This window comes from Lissotriton vulgaris, chromosome 4_1, assembly GCF_964263255.1.
Source record: "Lissotriton vulgaris chromosome 4_1, aLisVul1.2, whole genome shotgun sequence".
Taxonomy (NCBI): Eukaryota; Metazoa; Chordata; class Amphibia; order Caudata; family Salamandridae; genus Lissotriton; species Lissotriton vulgaris.
Window position 1 is genome coordinate 2,069,334,594 of NC_141691.1, and position 17,635 is coordinate 2,069,352,228.

The window sequence follows — 17,635 nt, forward strand, 5'->3', positions numbered from 1 at the left end:
CGTTGCCTACTTGGACTACACTCTTTAAATAGTGTCTGCTAAACAAAATGCGTCCTGGACATCCATATTTTCCTACCAAAATAATCTCTCCAGGCCGCCAAACTCTGTGTTCTCTTTTATTCTATATGTATTGTTTATTATTCCCTCTCCCTTTCTCCCTCTCCCTTTCTCCCTTTCCTCCCTCTTCTTCCCTCCCTCTATCTCGGTCTCCCTCCCTCCGTCTCCCTCCCTTATCCTGTCTTCTTCCCTCCCTCCGTCTCCTTCCCTCCCTCCGTCTCCCTCCCTCCCTCCGTCTCCCTCCCTCCCTCCGTCTCCCTCCCTCACCCTGTCTGTCTCCCTCACCCTGTCTCCCTCACCCTGTCTCCCTCACCCTGTCTCCCTCACCCTGTCTCCCTCACCCTGTCTCCCCCTGACTGCCTCTCTCTGTCTCCCTACCTCTGTCGAACTAATGGTCTTCGTTGCCTACTTGGACTACACTCTTTAAATAGTGTCTGCTAAACAAAATGCGTCCTGGACATCCATATTTTCCTACCAAAATAATCTCTCCAGGCCGCCAAACTCTGTGTTCTCTTTTATTCTATATGTATTGTTTATTATTTCCGTCTCATTTACGTGCCGCCATATTTAATCTTCCTGCTAGATGGGAATCAGTCACTGTAATCAGAAAATGTTGTTGATGATCCTTTTGTGGCAGCCCCCTGCTGAAGAAAAGAGCATCAACATCACTAAGACCCCATTGTGTGTCCTGTGAAATGCCGGATTCTGATCTGGCAATTTCTCAATCCGCGAATCTCGCGAAATTGCCGAATATTTGCAAATTCGCGAGCGGGCGGATTTCTTTTTTTTTTATAGCCAGTTCACTCAAGGGACCCCTGCGCCCTTCGTCGCGATGGCATAGTAACACACACATGGTCACTGGAGACAACTCTACTGGCACCTTACGCAGCTGTAGTGTAGGAAAAGCACTATACATTTACCCAACGAGGTAGCACTTACTGATTAGCCAGTAGAAAGTACTCCAGGTGAGTAGAGGTATCGCACAAAACGGTGGCGTCTTCTTGGATAAATATGAAGGGCAGGGTTCATTCCGGCACAATGCTCCGGTCACAAAAATTAAACCTCAACAGAAAGCACTTACAGCATTTGACCGAGTTGAAGCTCAAGGTCAGTAACGCATTCATCAGCCCAAAAACAATTGTGAGCTTTGTCGAGGCAGGGCAGGTGTGCTTTCTCCCCATATCTACCGTCAAAAATTAGCTGTGATGCTGGATAGAGGCCTTTGCATCCTTGACTTTCACGAGAGCAATCCCAGTGCAGGTTCTGTGACCAGGAGCTTCTTTCTCGTCATCTGCTGCTTTGACCTTTTTTACACACAAGAGGCATGTTGTAGGAAATGAGGGCTCCAATCGCTCAAGGGGTAGCTTGGTGCAAAAGCTTAGGTGTAAAGTTACCCTACAGCACACACATCCACTGAGCCAGTAAACGCACACAATAACGGACACCACACCAGGTAGGTTGATTAAAATCAATATTCTTTTATCTAGATTGAAAGCAGGGTTGGCAAATCATTCAGGGCAATCAGGCAATCAAGGTAGCATTAACTCAATAGCACATTTTATTAGGGCAGCCAGGGAAACATTTCATTGGGTAACTGTAGGCATTCATGAAACATTGCATTACCCCCACCAATCAAGAATAAACATTTCATCAATCAAGAGTAAACAGTTCAGTATCCAGAGTAACCATTTCCTTATCTTCAATAAGCCGGGATAACCATTTCATTAATCAGGGATTAACATTTCCTTGGGCAAGAATAAACTTTTCATTAAGCCGGGCCTAGCAGTAGTATGTAAAGAACTATTCCCCAGCCAGGGGTTAACTTTTACGGCCAAACAGTCACTAAAGGGCTTTATCCATGTTCCAGCCCCATTCAGTGCCCTTATCAGTTTAACGGGGCCAACGGGGCCCTAATAAAGTTTTCCCGTGGGGGAGGGGCGGCCACGGGGCTCCCTCCACTCTCCTCGGGGGCCCCGCTCTTCTTTCGGGCCTCCTGCCCTACTTTCTCTTTGGGCCTACTCGGGCCCCTTGCGGTGGTTGTCGGCTAGATGGGAGGGCTCCTTTCCTCCTGCAGGCCTCACTCAGCCCAGCGCTGCTGTGGGCCAGTTGGGGTGCTCGATCTCCAGGGAGCCCCCCACGCCGTGCAGGAGTCGGTCCCGGGCCTCCCAATGACTCCTGGGGCCCGGGGAGCAATCAGAGACCGCCTCAGTGGAGATGCACCCGCTGCCACCAATGGCAGTGTGGCCGCGGAGCGCGTCTCCAAGGCCCAATGAGTGTGCGGCGCTGGCGGGCCGGAGTCCAGGAGGCACCCCCGTCACGTGGTGCAGGATCCTTGCTTCGGGCCTAGTGCGGCCTACCCTGGTGCAGCGGCGGCCCTCTCCTGGGTCCGAGAGCCGTCGGGGTGACGCAGATGGCTGCGGGGATCTCTGCGAGCAGCGCTGTGGCCGCGGCAACGATGACCGGCTTTCCAGGCGCCTAGGGATGACACGACAGCTCCGGGTCGCGGCGGTGAGTCTAGCCCTGCCGCAGCGCTTCTCAGGCACATCGCTGAGTGCCACACGATGTGGGGCAGTGATCAGGACAGCGCTTCGGGTGATACAGCGTGAGTGCGGGCAGAACAGCGCTGGTGAATTATAGTGCCTCGGGGGCCACAACAGTCACCGGGCACAGCGCTTCGACAGGCAGCAGTGTGCAGGGGTTCAGCGCTTCTCCAGGGCACAGCAGGGGAGCGCTAGAGAGGCAGCACAGTTCGTACAAGCAGTACAAGCAGTTAGGCAGTCCAGGGTGCTAGCGCTAAGAAGGGAGAGCGCTTAGCAGGCAGTCCAGAACCACACAGGCTGAGCAGGGGAGCGCAAGATGAATATAGCACCAGTACCTGATTGATCCCCAGTAGTCCTTGTTGGCACAGGTAGTTGTTCTTCTCATCACTAGATGGCTCCTGCCCCCTTGGTAGGTAGTTTCTTGAGAGGGGGGGGTTGAGTTGGTGGCTGGAGACAGGTTAGTCTCAGTAGGTCACTGCAGGTGGTCCCCGGGTTCCCCTCCCGCTGGGCAAGATCAGTGGGCTAGGCCAGAGTCCCTTACACAGCTTGGAAGGCAGCACCTAAGCCCCGTCACTCCCATTGGTATAGGTTCCCCTCTAGGCTCTACCGCCTAAGTCTCCTGCGTAGGTTCCCCCAGGTCAGTGATGCCCCAACTGACTAAAATGTTTCCCTCCTTTCCTTATATATGCCCAGGTCAGGTGGCCACTCTCTAAGGCGGCAAAAGCAGACCCCTCCCCTGTTCTGGAAGGTTCCAGGAGCTTCCCTTGGCTAGCTTTGGGTGAAAAAGACGGGCTGGGATTGCAACAGTATCTAGGGTCCAAGCCAGCTCCTGGCAACTAGGGTGCTATTAAAAAGACCACTCTGCAGTAGCAGGGGCCTGTGGCAGCCATGTTGGCACCTGCACCTTAGCACTGATTAGCAATGGAAAGGCGCTCGGAGACCTAAGGCCAACGAAAAAGAGGGTGTTAAAAATAAGGCAAGGACGAAAAAAACAGGGAAAGACCACCCTAGGGCTGACAGGTCTAACACATGTGAACTCGTCCACCTGTTTGGCCCCGCCTACACACTTGTGGTGTCACCGTCTTCCCGCCATTTACCCACTATGATGGACAGCTCACTCAAGGGACCCCTGCACCCTTCGGCGCGATGGCATAGTAACACACACATGGTCACTGGAGAAAACTCTTCTGGCACTTTACGCAGCTGTAGTGTTAGGAAAAGCACTATACATTTACCCAACGAGGTAGCACTTACTGATTAGCCAGAAAGTACTCTACTCTAAAAATCCACGAGTTCGCGGATTTTCCCGCAAACTTGTGGATATTTTTTGCCGATTTCTCGCAAATTTGCGGATTGCAGATCAGCAAATTTCGCCCCTTACTTAGTCAGTAACTTGTCCTGCTTTCCCTGATTCTCCAAAATTGTGTGTAGTTATATGCTTAAAATCATACGAGGGTATGACATTGGCGGTTAGGCCTCCTGGTGAACGACAACTCTTGATTGCCATTAAGAAACCGTTTAAGGCGGTATCTTCTCCGACCATTGCTAGGTGGGTCAAAAGGATTATGTCGGAATCCGGCATTGATGTCTGGGAATTTGGTCCACATTCTACTAGGGGGGCTATGGCTTCCAAGGCTGTCCAGGTAGGTGTCAGGTTGGAAGATATTATGAACGCGGCTGATTGGTCTTCGGAATCCACTTTTAAAAGAAGTTTTATTTCATACCAATTCATGAAGCCGCTGCGTTGGTGGTAAGTAAGCTTTGAACATGCATAATCCTCACCTCTGCTTCCCGACATATAATGAGAAATTTTCTAGTTAGCATGAAGGAAAGTTTCAATTATATTAAGGATGCGGAGATAAGGATTATCCCCCCCTGGCAATCTTTATTTGCCTTCCACCCTGACGATAGGTCTGTTTTCTTGGATGTTCTGAAATTTTTCCTACGTATTAGGGAAGTACTGTTAATTTTGTGATTGTTTGCTTTCAGCTTTTGTACAATCAGCATTTCCATTATGGTTCTTGTTCTCCTTGCATTGCTACATCCCTACATATGTTCTTATGTACTTAATTTGTGATTGTATTCTGGATTACATGCTATTATTGCCTGATGGTTCTTGCTATTCTTATTTATGTGTTTTGCCGGGACGGGAGATTATAGTGTTTTCTGTTCTCCTAGGTTCTGAGCCCAAAGCGGAATAGAATGCAGATGGTTTAACTTCCTGCAGCAGCAAAAGAGGAAGGACTATGCCGGTTTATTGATATGGACTTAGTTGATGGACTGTGATTGGTCATTTGGTACCCATTGTTACCGCTTGGTTTCATGGGACATGTAGTTCAAGGAATGTTTTTTTGTTTTACCTTTGAACTTGCGGTCAATAAAATGAAGAAAGGTTATGCATAATACCTGCCTCCGTGTCCTGAATAGAATTTCAAACTTTCCTTCGTGCTAACTAGGAAATTTCTCTGTTTTAGGTAGGGACGTTCAACTGCACGCAAAAGACTAAGCCCATTCCTATTCTCAAACTGCACTTCAAAAGTTAGTACAGATAAAAAAAGGGACACACAATTACTCGACCTCAGAGATGAAGTAAGTCCAGTACCACACTTGTCCAACCACTGGTACTGCAACACCCTCCAATAGAAAATAATGGTGTTAGGGACTTAAAATGAAACCGCAAAGGAAATAATGTTGAATTAAATGGAATTATTATAAATAGTTTAAAATATAAATACTTTACATTTAATGTTAGAGTACAAAAATAGAAAATTTTATTATTCAATTATAAAATAGATTAACCTTTGTTTAATTTAGAAATAAACGTAACAATTGTTATTAAAATATAATGAAATTGCTTGTAATTAATTCTGTACATAACTTTTGATAATTAATGATGCATTATAAAGGTTTTTTTACCTTTAAGGTGGGACTTTTTTATTTTAAGATAATTTTACTATATTTACATTAATAAAAGATTGAATTCCAAATTAAGTTAATAGTGTTCTACATTTACAATAAATACATAAAAATGAATTTACATTCGAACTAGAGGTACATTCCCCATTAATAATATTACTTGACAATCCTTTCTCAATGCCCAAGTTAGACAACTGCTCTTAAAATTATTCTTGTAAAGATGAGTGTCACCAGACAGGAAGACCTATTCCTGTGGGGATTGTTCTTGTCATTACAGACTTTTAAAGAAGACCTAAGAAACACATAATTGGCCATTCTATTGTATTGACATTCTGCAAAAGTAATATGGCAGGCATTCCCACTAGAGTGTAAAATCCTAAGCAGGATAACAGATAGATAGATAGATAGATAGATCACAAAAACATGAGTTGTCTGTATGTATTTATGCTGTGATTATTCAACCCCACCCCCTGTCGAATGTAAGGCTAAACACCAGTGGAGGACGGACTTGGTGTCCACCTTAACGAAAGCTAAGTGAAAATACTGCTGATTACAAGTGAAACGGGTGCAGTTTATTAGGTTACACAAATGAACACATTTTAAAAACCTTCATAGGCTATATGTTACACCTTTACCAGTACTACAACCAAACACCAAGCATCTGCCGTAGATGTAGGATGTGCAGTTTATACATTTAGCATCAGTGTTTGTGACTTGAGAGATACTGGGAAGAGGGGTTTAAAACTCTTTACGAGGTGACAGGTGTGGTCCTGATTAGCTACATACCTCAGAAATACAATCAGTGGATCGCCAAAGTCCCTAAGCACTATCAACACATTGTAAACGGTGGCAAATTCTCCAATCAAAATGCACGGGCCATGAAAAAAATGAGCAAATTGTCCCCAAGACACAAACGCTGGATTTGTGATATGGTATTTTGTAATTAAATGGTGGAGGTTTATTCAGCTGTTGTTCACCCAGCCATCAGACCACAAGACCTTTGAGACCATTTATGAACTTTCCTATTTCTGCTATAGCCAGGGGGTAGTGCAAAATGTCGGGACGAACATCTGGAAGGGTAGAAGGAGCAAAGGCCAACTCAGTCCAATGGCTCACCAAATATTTCAACAGTGTCTGCCTCCCTCCCTACCCTCTTTTCCCTTTCCTTTAGCCCTTGGAGACATGTGACCACAGGGAAACCGAAGGATTGTTAGTGACTACATGTAGAGACAGGGCGAACATCAATATATTGTGAAGTAATGGCTTGGATGGCAAATAATATTTTGTCAAGTTAACTGGTCATGTGAAATATTTGTCCAGTGATAAATAAAAATTTAAAAAAATGAAGAGATGATCCAAACTTAGAAGAAGCTCAAGGTGACAATTGCTCTCTTGAAAAAATAAATAGTAACCACTGTGGATGCAGGGTGTTGGTCATAGGAATAGTAGCACCCTGGTCCTGAGTCTGGTCCCTGCCACAAACACCTGGTAGTGAAATACAGGAGACTCTACCTATCCCACAGTTAGTTTGCTAGTAACCTCACGTTAGTAGTTCTGATCCTTAAATTCTTAGTTTTCTGATATCTAAAGGTAGAATCATTCAAAACCCAAACACAACAATGCTGATGAGAGAATGACTACTGCTTTATTAGAAGTAGTGCAAATTTGTTCTCAAGAAAGTTGGAAATAATTTGGCTAAAAATATTATATTTGTATAATCGCAAATTTATTTGCAAGTTCCTGCATTCATCTACCTTATTGTCCACCATGATAGAAAGTTCTTATCTTTTTTTTTTTTTAGGGTAATTGTCCTGAGAATACGGCTAAGAAGTTAATCACACGAACAAGATGCATATGCCATAAGTTCATACACCAGAAGTAGAACATGTTGGGAATCAGGAGCTCTTGTAAATGAAGTTGTTCCTGTGACAGTATCACAAAAAGGTATTGGGAATAAATTGTTGAAAATATTGCTGTCAATTTTTTGGAACAAGCTTTTATAGCCAAGGGCCTTGCAGATGTTAGAACGCAAACTGAAACTTTAGTAAGAATGTACAGGAAAAATGTGTTCTGCTTGTAATTGTCAGTGTCCAAATTAATCTCACATTCTTCTCAGTCAGTGTTCAAAACAAAGGACTCATATCATCTTTTCATTTTTTTCTAAAATCTTAAAGTTCACATCACCAGTGTAAGTAAGGCATGAACCTCTATCACCTCCCCCACCCCACTTTTACGGTCCCTCATTTTGTAAAACAGAATACGTTTCCCTGAGGTAGTCGGTTTTTTAAATATTCTATTATGCAAGGTTTACAATCCTTTTCCCCTGCTTTTATGCCAGTGCAGATTTATTAGTCACCATGATTTTCTGCAAAGTTTATAAACAGTTACTCCTGCAAAGTTAGAATGGCTGGGAGAATGTAGATAATTTCTTTTCAAGCTGCTCGAGACACACTTGCAACCATTGTAAGCCTAGGACTAAGCACAAATTTATCCTGAGTCATCTTATGTTATCTCAGTGGATGGTTTTTGTGTGATCTCGTAGTCTTCCGGAATTTGTTGAGCAGTACCTTGCAAGTGTGAAATCAGTGGCCTGCCTTGTGAGATACCATTCCATTTGGCAGAGGGTCTGTAAGTAACCTCTTCTTGAAAGAGTTGAGATTAGTCAGCTTTCTCAGCTTAGGATCAAGAGAATTACACAAGCCACTGCTGTAAACTTTGATGCATTTTCTACTTTGCTTTTGCTGATGGAATTAATGCCTGTAGGTTGAAGAGAATGAGAAGATGGAATGTTTTGTGTAACCAGCTTTGGTAAATAAAATGTTGTATTCTTGAGGAATGTGGAAATTTGAGGCGCAAAAGGGAGATCAGGGTTGAATGCGATCACCCTCCCCTTCCACTGCCCCCCACAGCGCTTTAGTTTTCTGAGAGGGGGCTGGTGCCTCACTCACTACTTGTTGCCAAGCAAACCGTATTGTCTTCCTAGCCACATATCCTATAATTCAGACTAACATTTTGGATCTGTTCAGGCAGACATATTTTTTCCTCCAAGCATAGATGTTCAGCAGGTTTTTAGGGGCATATCAGCAACAGCCTGCGATAATTATCGCTAAGCGCGCTTAGCGCAAGGATTATTATTGCCAGCTATCACTGGGTTTTATCGCTGAGATAACGTGCTATCAGCGACGTACATCTCCAAAACGATAAAAATCTAAGCGATAGCTGCTAAAAGTCTGGTTATCGCTGGAAATCCAGTGATAATCGCACAGCTATCGGCGATAGCTTGATGATAGGGCACGGAAGACATAGCCATAATATCCACCTTCCATTGGATATAAAGGCTAAGTCAGATAGAAAGCAGGCGTAAGGAAAGTAGCAATAAGCGCAGTTGGCACTACTTTTCTTATCGCTGTGCAGGTTAGCGTGTAGATTGATTATAGGAGCTTAGCGACATTTTTCTGGTATTTTCTGTGTGTTACGCCCACTTAGCATTTCATTAGCGATGCAAAGCTGGGTGTTGAGGAAACGGGCAAAGAAGCATGAAAACACGCGATAGCGTGTCTTTGCTGATAGGGAAATAAAATGATCGCCGCTTTTCGCCCGAAAACGGACGCTAAAGCGGTGATAATTTTATCGCTGGCCTTGTTGATATGCCACTTGGTTCTTTCATTAACAACAGTTGTTTTTTGTAATGCTAATACAGTTAAGAAATGGATTTGGTGGTGACTGATCAAATCTGCTCTGGGTCGCTGTTATTCTCTGAAAATGCTTGTTGGCAACAAAGAGACTTGAAAAGCACCAATTGAACAATTTATGTTGAGAACTTAGGCAAGCTGACCCGGTTTGTTGAAGACTATCCAAGGGTTAGTCATATTTCTCCAAGTGTGTCTTTAGTCTGTCCAGGTTTTTACGGTCCACTGTGTCATGGGCACTGGTGGGTCTTATAGGTCTTCTACTACTTGTCCAGCGCTGTGAGAAGGTCCTCTCCAATCCCAACCTGGGTGCCTCCATACTCCTGGAATGGCATATGAGTGTCCCTGCTCAGTTCCAGGTGATTGCCATCAGGTGTGTTCATGCAATGTAGCTATACTACAGCGCTGGAACACTGGCTCCCAGAATGCACTAGGCTGTCAGATTAAAACTCAAACCTTAAAACACGCGGCTCTGATGATATGGAGCCAGGTGATACCCACAGTTAGTAGCACTGGATCTGGTTTAACCTCTCGTAAGCAGAACAAGAACCCCCAAAACTGCAGCGCATGAACTGAAGTACTTTTAGCCTCAACTCCGGATATAGCCCTGGGTTTGGCTTCTGTAAATTCTGCGAGGGGGCATTAATTGTCACAGATGCCCCTGCTGCAAAACCCAGGGCAATCTTCACACAACAAAACACAGGGTCTTGTGTGTGTTGGGGTTGCTATGCTCACCCAGGTATCACCTGGGTGAGAGGTAGTGTCATAGAAGCTTGGCATGAGAATGTAGCAATAGAATGTGGCTCGAAGAAGCTGATAAAACACTACGGGGAAGTTAGAGGGGCCGAAGAGAGGGCGCAGGGGAGGACAGCCGGGTGGGGAAGGATTGGAGCGAGAGCATGAGACAGGCAAGCGAGGTAGGACAGGAGAGATGAGAGGGAGGGAGGGACAGGGAAAGCCAGTGATAGGCATGAGAAGAGAAGAGAGTCCCATGCAGATCCTTACTTATGAAATCCCTGGCAACCTTATTGACTGGTAAATGTTATGAAAAGCACGCTTGCCCCGCAGTTACCCTCTCACTGAGCCGAGACAGCTGCTGGCAGCCAACTGCTCTCCGGGTCTTCAAAGCCCCATAGCGCCCCATAACACCCTCGCACTGGTCGCCGCCCCGGCTGCTCGGCAACGTAACCTGCCATGCAGGAATGCCTTAGAAGTGCGGTTCTAAGTGCTGAAGGGAGGAAGTGTAAGTGTCTCGTGGCGTGGATCATCGGAAGGAGAGACTGCGTCTCCAGTCTGTGCGGGGTTAGATGACAGCATGGAGGGAGTGTCGCATGCAACTTTAGCAGGAAGAGAAGGGCTTAGAGCAGCCGCGGCCGGCATGCTCGCGGGAGGGAGGTGGGGAGGATGCGGGAGAATATAAAAAATAAAAAAAGAAACTGATCATACAGCCGGTTACCGTACCCCCTCCGCTCCTGGCTAAGCCGATAGGGTCATGGTATAATGGTGCAGCTAGCTCGCACTCCTGCGTGTTCCTCCTGCAGGAACAGGGAGCAGCCAGCAGGCAGCTTCCCTCCCCTACGCAAGCCAATCACAATGCTGCAATGGTAGCGTTGTGATTGGTAGGCACAGCAGGAGAGCTCCCCAGCCGGGACATTTTCTCTGCATGGAGAAAAAGGGAGAGTGGGCGGTCCTGTACGAGGGCAGGGGGGGGGGGGGAGTGGCTTACTCACTGTTGTGGGTACTGACTGTTTGGTCGGCTGCAGGGCCAACCAAACAGTCGGGGTCCATAGCATTGGGCAAGCCACTCCCCCTGCCCTCGAGAGGACCACCCACCCGCACGCCCCCAACCAGGCACTTCTGCTTTCTCGCAGTGCGAGAAGCAGAAACATAAAATGGTAGTTTTACCATTTTATGTTTCTGCTTCTCGCACTGCGAGAAAGCTATGAGGCGACGCCCAAACGCCCCTATGGAGGAGCCGCCACTGCAAGCTTTCTGTGTGTGTGTACACACACAAACAACATTGTTTATATATATATATATCACTACGAGGACCGGCCATTGACCGTAATGAAGTGTCTATTTACTATTGTAACTCCACACACGCTTTATTAGAAGGGAAGGTTATAAAGCGGACCAAAGCAAACCTAACTGCACTTTTAGTTTTTTGATCCACTCACTCAAAAGCACCTAAACACACTACGGGGACCAGTCCTCACAAATATAGTGTTTGTCAGGTTTTTTCATGGTCCGTGCTTAAAGCCAAGGTGGTGCATTCCATCGGCAGAGCTGCCGATCAAGTCACATTAACTTCATCCACGGGTTTAGAAACAGTCAGTTTGGGTGGTATTAAAACACCTTGACACAACACACCTGAGTGCGCATTTTCCTCAACCAATGGATGAGGTGACAGATATAGTTTCCACTTAAAAACTAATGGTTAATTTACATTATAGGTAGGTGCTGAAATGAAACAAATGTTAAAAAAAAAAAAATACTCTCAAATATACCATCTTAGTGAACTAACTATAACGTGCACCCCATCATACACTGTTCATGACCTCACATATTACATCACTTATGAAATGTTAAATTACATCATTGATGACATCACTGATTGCATTTAAATAACTTTATTGAAATTACTAATGAAATTAACCAATGATTTCCACACTGTGCTATAGGATTTGTGAACTAAGAGTAATACGCCTGTCTGTAAGCTTTCAGAAGATGCAAAAGCAATTAGGTATTTGATAAGTCAAACATTTTTTATGAATGTCATTGTTTTACATGTATTCACCCAAAGGATGGGTGTTGTGGGAGTATATCACTTGCGGAAAGCTGGTCAGAGGACATCATTTAACAATAGACCCTCTGATCACGATTTGCTGTGAAGGGTGAAGGCTGAGAAAGCAGAGTGTTAGGTGATCATGGAGGGGTTGGCACTGGTCCTACCCTTAGGGGAAGCCCACTGCTCAACCCCTTTTGTAATTTGCATGTATGGTATGACACTAAGCCTTGCAGACAACCTCCCGACTGTGTATGTCCATCTTTGTGCATAGAGGGGTTGGCAGCTTGTGGAGGGGCGGGGTGCAAATCCTGGCCCTAGGCTAATCTCTATGTCAAACCTGTCTTATGCATGGCTGGAGACCTTGTGCAGTGGTGGTCTGATGCTTAGGGAGGGTTGGGTGCAGGCGGCCCTTGCCAGTGACTAGTCACTGAGCTCAAGTTCTAATGCAGATTAGATGCAGGGTCTGTCTTGAGGCAATGACTGAGAGGTCATTGATGGTGCTATTTGAGGTAGCAGGAGCAATGCAATATGCGACATCATAAGCATTGCAACGTGGGGGTGCAATTATAGTTAGTTCACTTAACTTTTAAATGGTATTTTTCACTGGTGTTTTACCTTAGCTCTTGACTCATTTCAACACCCAACTATAATGTCACTTCAATCATTGGGTTATTTCAGCAAAAGTCTGTTTTTTTAAACATACCTTAAAGTGTAGGCAGTTTTTCCTATTTTTGAGCATTAGAGCATTGTTAATTGACAGGAAGATTATTAGACTAAGTAAACAGACGTGGAATGGGGATGCTGTACTTTTGCAGACATCTCAACTATTTCTCGCTCTTTAAAAACATGCTACTATTGAAGATTGGTACACCTCTATTTTAACTGTCTCCAGATTAGACCTGGGTAGGTCTGGAAATTCAAACAAAAAGGCGTTTTGGCATCTATTAAATTGGGCACATTGAATGTCCGTTTTTTTTTAAATTTTCCCGGGTCCAATGATTAAGCCACTAGGACATACCCCGGCCGGATACCATTGTGGAAATATCCACTCTCTTCTTGGTTGGTTTTCGTCTGGTGAAATAAAGTTGGTTGAGAAAGAGGAGCTGAGGGCTAAGTATCGAGGGTTAAGTTGAGCCCTACCAGCTAATTATTAGCTGAGACAGCAACCCGCTCGTATACCACTCGACTTCATCATGGAAACAAAACCATTGTGGCAAATGAGGACAAAAAAACGAGAAGAAAAAAAAAGAAGAAAAAAAACAAACAAGAAAAAAAAACATACTATGGTTTCATGCCTGCATTAACATCTCAATTTTCATTTACTTCAACCTGCTCCTCAATTAAGACTTTAGATTCAACAGCTCCTCTTCCAATAAAATGATTTTCAGGAGGGCCTCACATTTGTCTCAAATAAAATATTAATGCACTAGAACTCCGAGATGAGGCTGCAGTTGATTACTAGAGAGTTTGCTAACAGACACAAACAAAACATGAGCAATAATGCACAATCATTTCACAAAATAGCATTTAGTGTGTAGCATTCCAACTCACCTATAAGGAAAGAGACTGACGCTGCTAGAATAATTACTTGCTTTTTTAATGGACTGTAAATATTATAATGTATTTTAATAGATTTTAACTTTTGAACTTGCAATGATTTATTTGTAGCAATGGTTTTAAGTGACTCTGCTAAATAAAATAAACTTGAAACACTCACCTATATTTTCTCCTTTTTCAGTGGTGCTGGTGGGCTCTGCGTGTCTTTTTCACATTCCTCAGTCTCTTCTCGTTTTATTTTCTTAGCTCTGCTCCTCGACTTCATTTGCTGGGTGTTGTCTTTCAGAGGAGTGGCACTACCAGTGTTGGCAATAGATTCTCCTGACAGCATCCTCTGGGTATGTGCAGCCAGACTGACACTGCTCTCACTACCTGGACTGCAGCCTTGCATCTCTGGTTTAGCAGGGAGAAACAAGGCTCTGGGTGCCTTTGAATTTTGATCACTGGGCGTTGGAAGAAGAGAAATATCTTCTTGTTTTGTTTGTTCATCAGAGGGCAGAACAGCGACAGAAGTTTCAGACCTGCAAACAAAAAAAAAATCAAGTAAACTTTAGCATCAACCTGAAAAGGACTGGACTGAGAAGCGAACATGCTACTCGGAGGAAAGTAGTGCTTCGCAATCTAAAAATACAAACTCACATGCTGATACAATTCCTTCAGTAAAACATAAAATGATTGCAAATAACCTGCAACGTTACATGCTGTTGCATAACACTTTTGGTTGCAAAAATAGACCAGTGAAAAAAGATGAGATAACATTAGAAGATACATTAAGCCTTGTGCTTTCCTTAGGGCATCCTTAAATGTATACATTCATGTCTTATATACAACTAGTGGCCACAGATAATGATACTTGCTATGGAACACCACCCACCTGCTTCTTAGACAGAGGACCACTTAGATTTTAGAGGCAGCCTGTTTTCGGAAGCTTACCAAATCCTTCTATCACTATAACAAACCACACTAAGCAGCTGTCCTGTTGGACCTTCTCAATGACTAATACTGTGGACCACAAATATGACTACATCAGTTATATGTCCAGAGAGTCCCCGTACCAAGAGCATCCCAGTACTTCTATAGAACGAATATGATCTCAGTCTTGCTACAGACCCTATGTTCTCTCAGACACCAATAGGCATCCCAGGATTGCTGTAGGACAGAGGGTTCCCTGGCAGTGAGACTAGTGTGGCTACCAGCCCTGGCCTCCATCAGGCTCCTTAATTCACCTATAACACACTCCCACACCCATGCACACTTTGGGCTTCAGCTCCACTCCTCAAGGCATGTAATCCAGATGCAGGGTTTAGGGCTTTCAGGCATATGCCTGAGGAGACACATCCTGAGTCCTTATGTGTGAGGTATGTAGAGTCTGAAACTAAACCCCCACAGTGCTGTGAGGAGGAGGCATAAGCCCAGAATCTGTAGGCCTTCTTGCCACACTGGTGCTGCAAGGTAGAGGGGTCAGTTATGGGGAGGTCTGTGTTACTATCCAAAGAGGAGGTAACGGGGTCAGGAAACAGATCCCTGCACCGAACAAACAAAAGACTTGGCCACCTTCAAAGGTGAGCGATTGTTGCATCTCCTACATGTATGCCCTTGGTAACTATACCAAAGAATAATGGCAAAATCTAAGCATGGAGGTCCTCTTCCTGCAGATGCAATGCTGGAGAACCAAAGGGAGAGAAGGAAAGACAGATAGGCAGACCACCTCCCATGACTGCCCTCCTGAAACACTACACACTGGGCTCAGCTAGTGACCAATCCCATTGGGGTCCCGTAAGCTGTTGCCAGTGTATGAAGCTTCAAACAATCCACCCTACCCATTTCTTGCTGAAAGTCTTTAAGGTCATCTGTAGCCCATAGGGAGCACAGCTCCTGGGTAGATCCTTCACACCTACACTTTGACACAGCATAACTCCTCTTTGCAGAATAAATCCTTTTTGTTTGTTGTGGTTTCAGGACCTGATTGAAATTTCACACTCCTTGATTGAGACACATTTTATTTGTAATGCAGGCAAATAACTTCATACTTTTGGGCACCTACCCTATCTTTTTCAATGCTGGGCCTACTCTTGACTCCTGGCCATGGCACTTCTCTAATTAAGTCAACTTAAAAGAAAAAGGATGTCCAAGTTTCAAGTAATGTGTGAGGCTGTGATGGATCTCAGTTGGGTTGAGAGAGATTCTCAAAATATTTGAGAGCTTCCTGGCAGTTTCTCGCACTATTTTGATTCTGTGCCTTCACGATTAGAATACTTTAAAGGTGACTACAATTCAATTAGACTGCATGCAACAGATGCAAGAAAGTCTGATAAATTCTAGAAAGCTTGCAAAACAAAGGGCAATCTTGATCCTAACAAATGTGATATTCGGACATTAAATATGGTGGATATGCTCTTTCAGAAGTATTGGGGGGACATTTTTTGTCAGGACCAAAGGCAAGGATAATGATATATATTTTAATGAAAAACACAGCAGCAAGAGATAAAAATACCATGAAACAATGTATTTCCAAGAAAGCTTTGGCAAATTTAAATAACCAACCATGTAACAGTCCCCTCATCTTCCAACAAGGCCTGTTTCTTTGCTATTTCTTATTTCCTTATCCAGGTAAGGATGGGCATTTTATATATGTAGTGGGAGTATAACAGAGCTGCTCTACTATACTCTTATATCTGGGTATTGTTCAATGGAACTGTCGCCAAAGATCATAAGTGGACAACTGGGATGCCGCAGGCCTCTGACAAACCAGTGAGGCGGGAGGTGCTGCCATGAACCTGCAGGGCTCCTGAATGTTGTGGCTTTAGCCGTGGAGTCAGTTTCTCAGTGAATGAGTCTTCCAGATTTTGCCAAGATCCCATGGCTGTCTGGCAGAGTTTCTTTTCACTCAAGCTCACTTGCATGCCTGTGGTATATTTGGAAGTTGCATTACTTGGTGCCTCTTAAGAGATCCACTTATTTTAAAAGAGATTTATAAAGCGTCATGATTTTCATGTAAGTGTCATCTTTTCATTCAACTACAATTCTCTACTGCTAACCTTGAAAATTAATCTTTACTTTACTACAATACAGCACACTTGAGAGATTACATAAAAACAGGCAAACTAGCAATGTTCTATTAAAAAACAGGAACAGTTAGAAAATACTTTTCTAACCTTTGAGGTTGAAACAGTGGTGGATCATTTAAAGTGTCCTTTTTGCCGCGAGTCCTAAAAATAAATAGGTGTAAAATATTATTTAACAAGATACCACACTGCAAATAATACATGCTTTGTCAGGAGAGGGTTCAGCATGGCTCTTGGACACTGGAATCTTTACATACATGACATCTTACCCTACGCCAGTCTGAAATCATGGCAACTACTGGGAGACAAACGGAACACTCTGGGCTGGCTTTAGGGCAGTGCGACTGGTGCAGCCGCACTGGGCGCTGTCCTAAGGGGGGGGGGGTGGATGGGGGGCCGTGTTCAGCAATAAATTACGATTTAAAAACAACAACAGCTGAGTTCCCCGTGGGTCCCGTGTTCAGGCAGCATTAAAATGTCAAGATAACTCTTGGGATTAATGTTCCTGCCAGGGAGTGATTAGAGTTTTGTCATGGGGCAGTTTTGACTCTCCATGAAGTAGCAGAGAGGGTTAATATGCCTGCTGCAAAGAATGTGTACCGTGCAGATCACATATCTGTATTTTAAGTGGATTACTGCTTTTGTCACAGAGATCCTTTTGTTGCCGCAGTTCACAAGATAAAACCTTAATATACAACAGTTACTGTAAAATCCTGTCATGAAAAAGCTGCATTCAAACTGCATAAACAAGCATTTGCAATGCAATAGGTCTCGCATTAGGAAAGTTTGAGCTATTGGTATTTTTTTATTTATGTGTTGTTTTTGAAAATAGCTAAATTAATAGCTTTGTCATTTACAATGCCAATAGTTATAACTTCCGCAAATGTGACACCTATAGCATTTGTAATGCAATCTGTTTTGTATTTACGTGACTTAGATGTATTGATATTACAAATAACAATGGCTTTTAATTTTTTAAAATAATTAATACCTAAATAAAAGTGATTGTAATTTATAATGGCA

At 44.0% G+C, this 17,635-nt stretch overlaps 1 pseudogene; it reads right to left on the minus strand.

The window, feature by feature from the left end:
- Positions 1-13,707: 13,707 nt before the first annotated feature.
- Positions 13,708-17,635, minus strand: part of LOC147725026 (uncharacterized) — a 59,930-nt pseudogene continuing 56,002 nt past the window's right edge.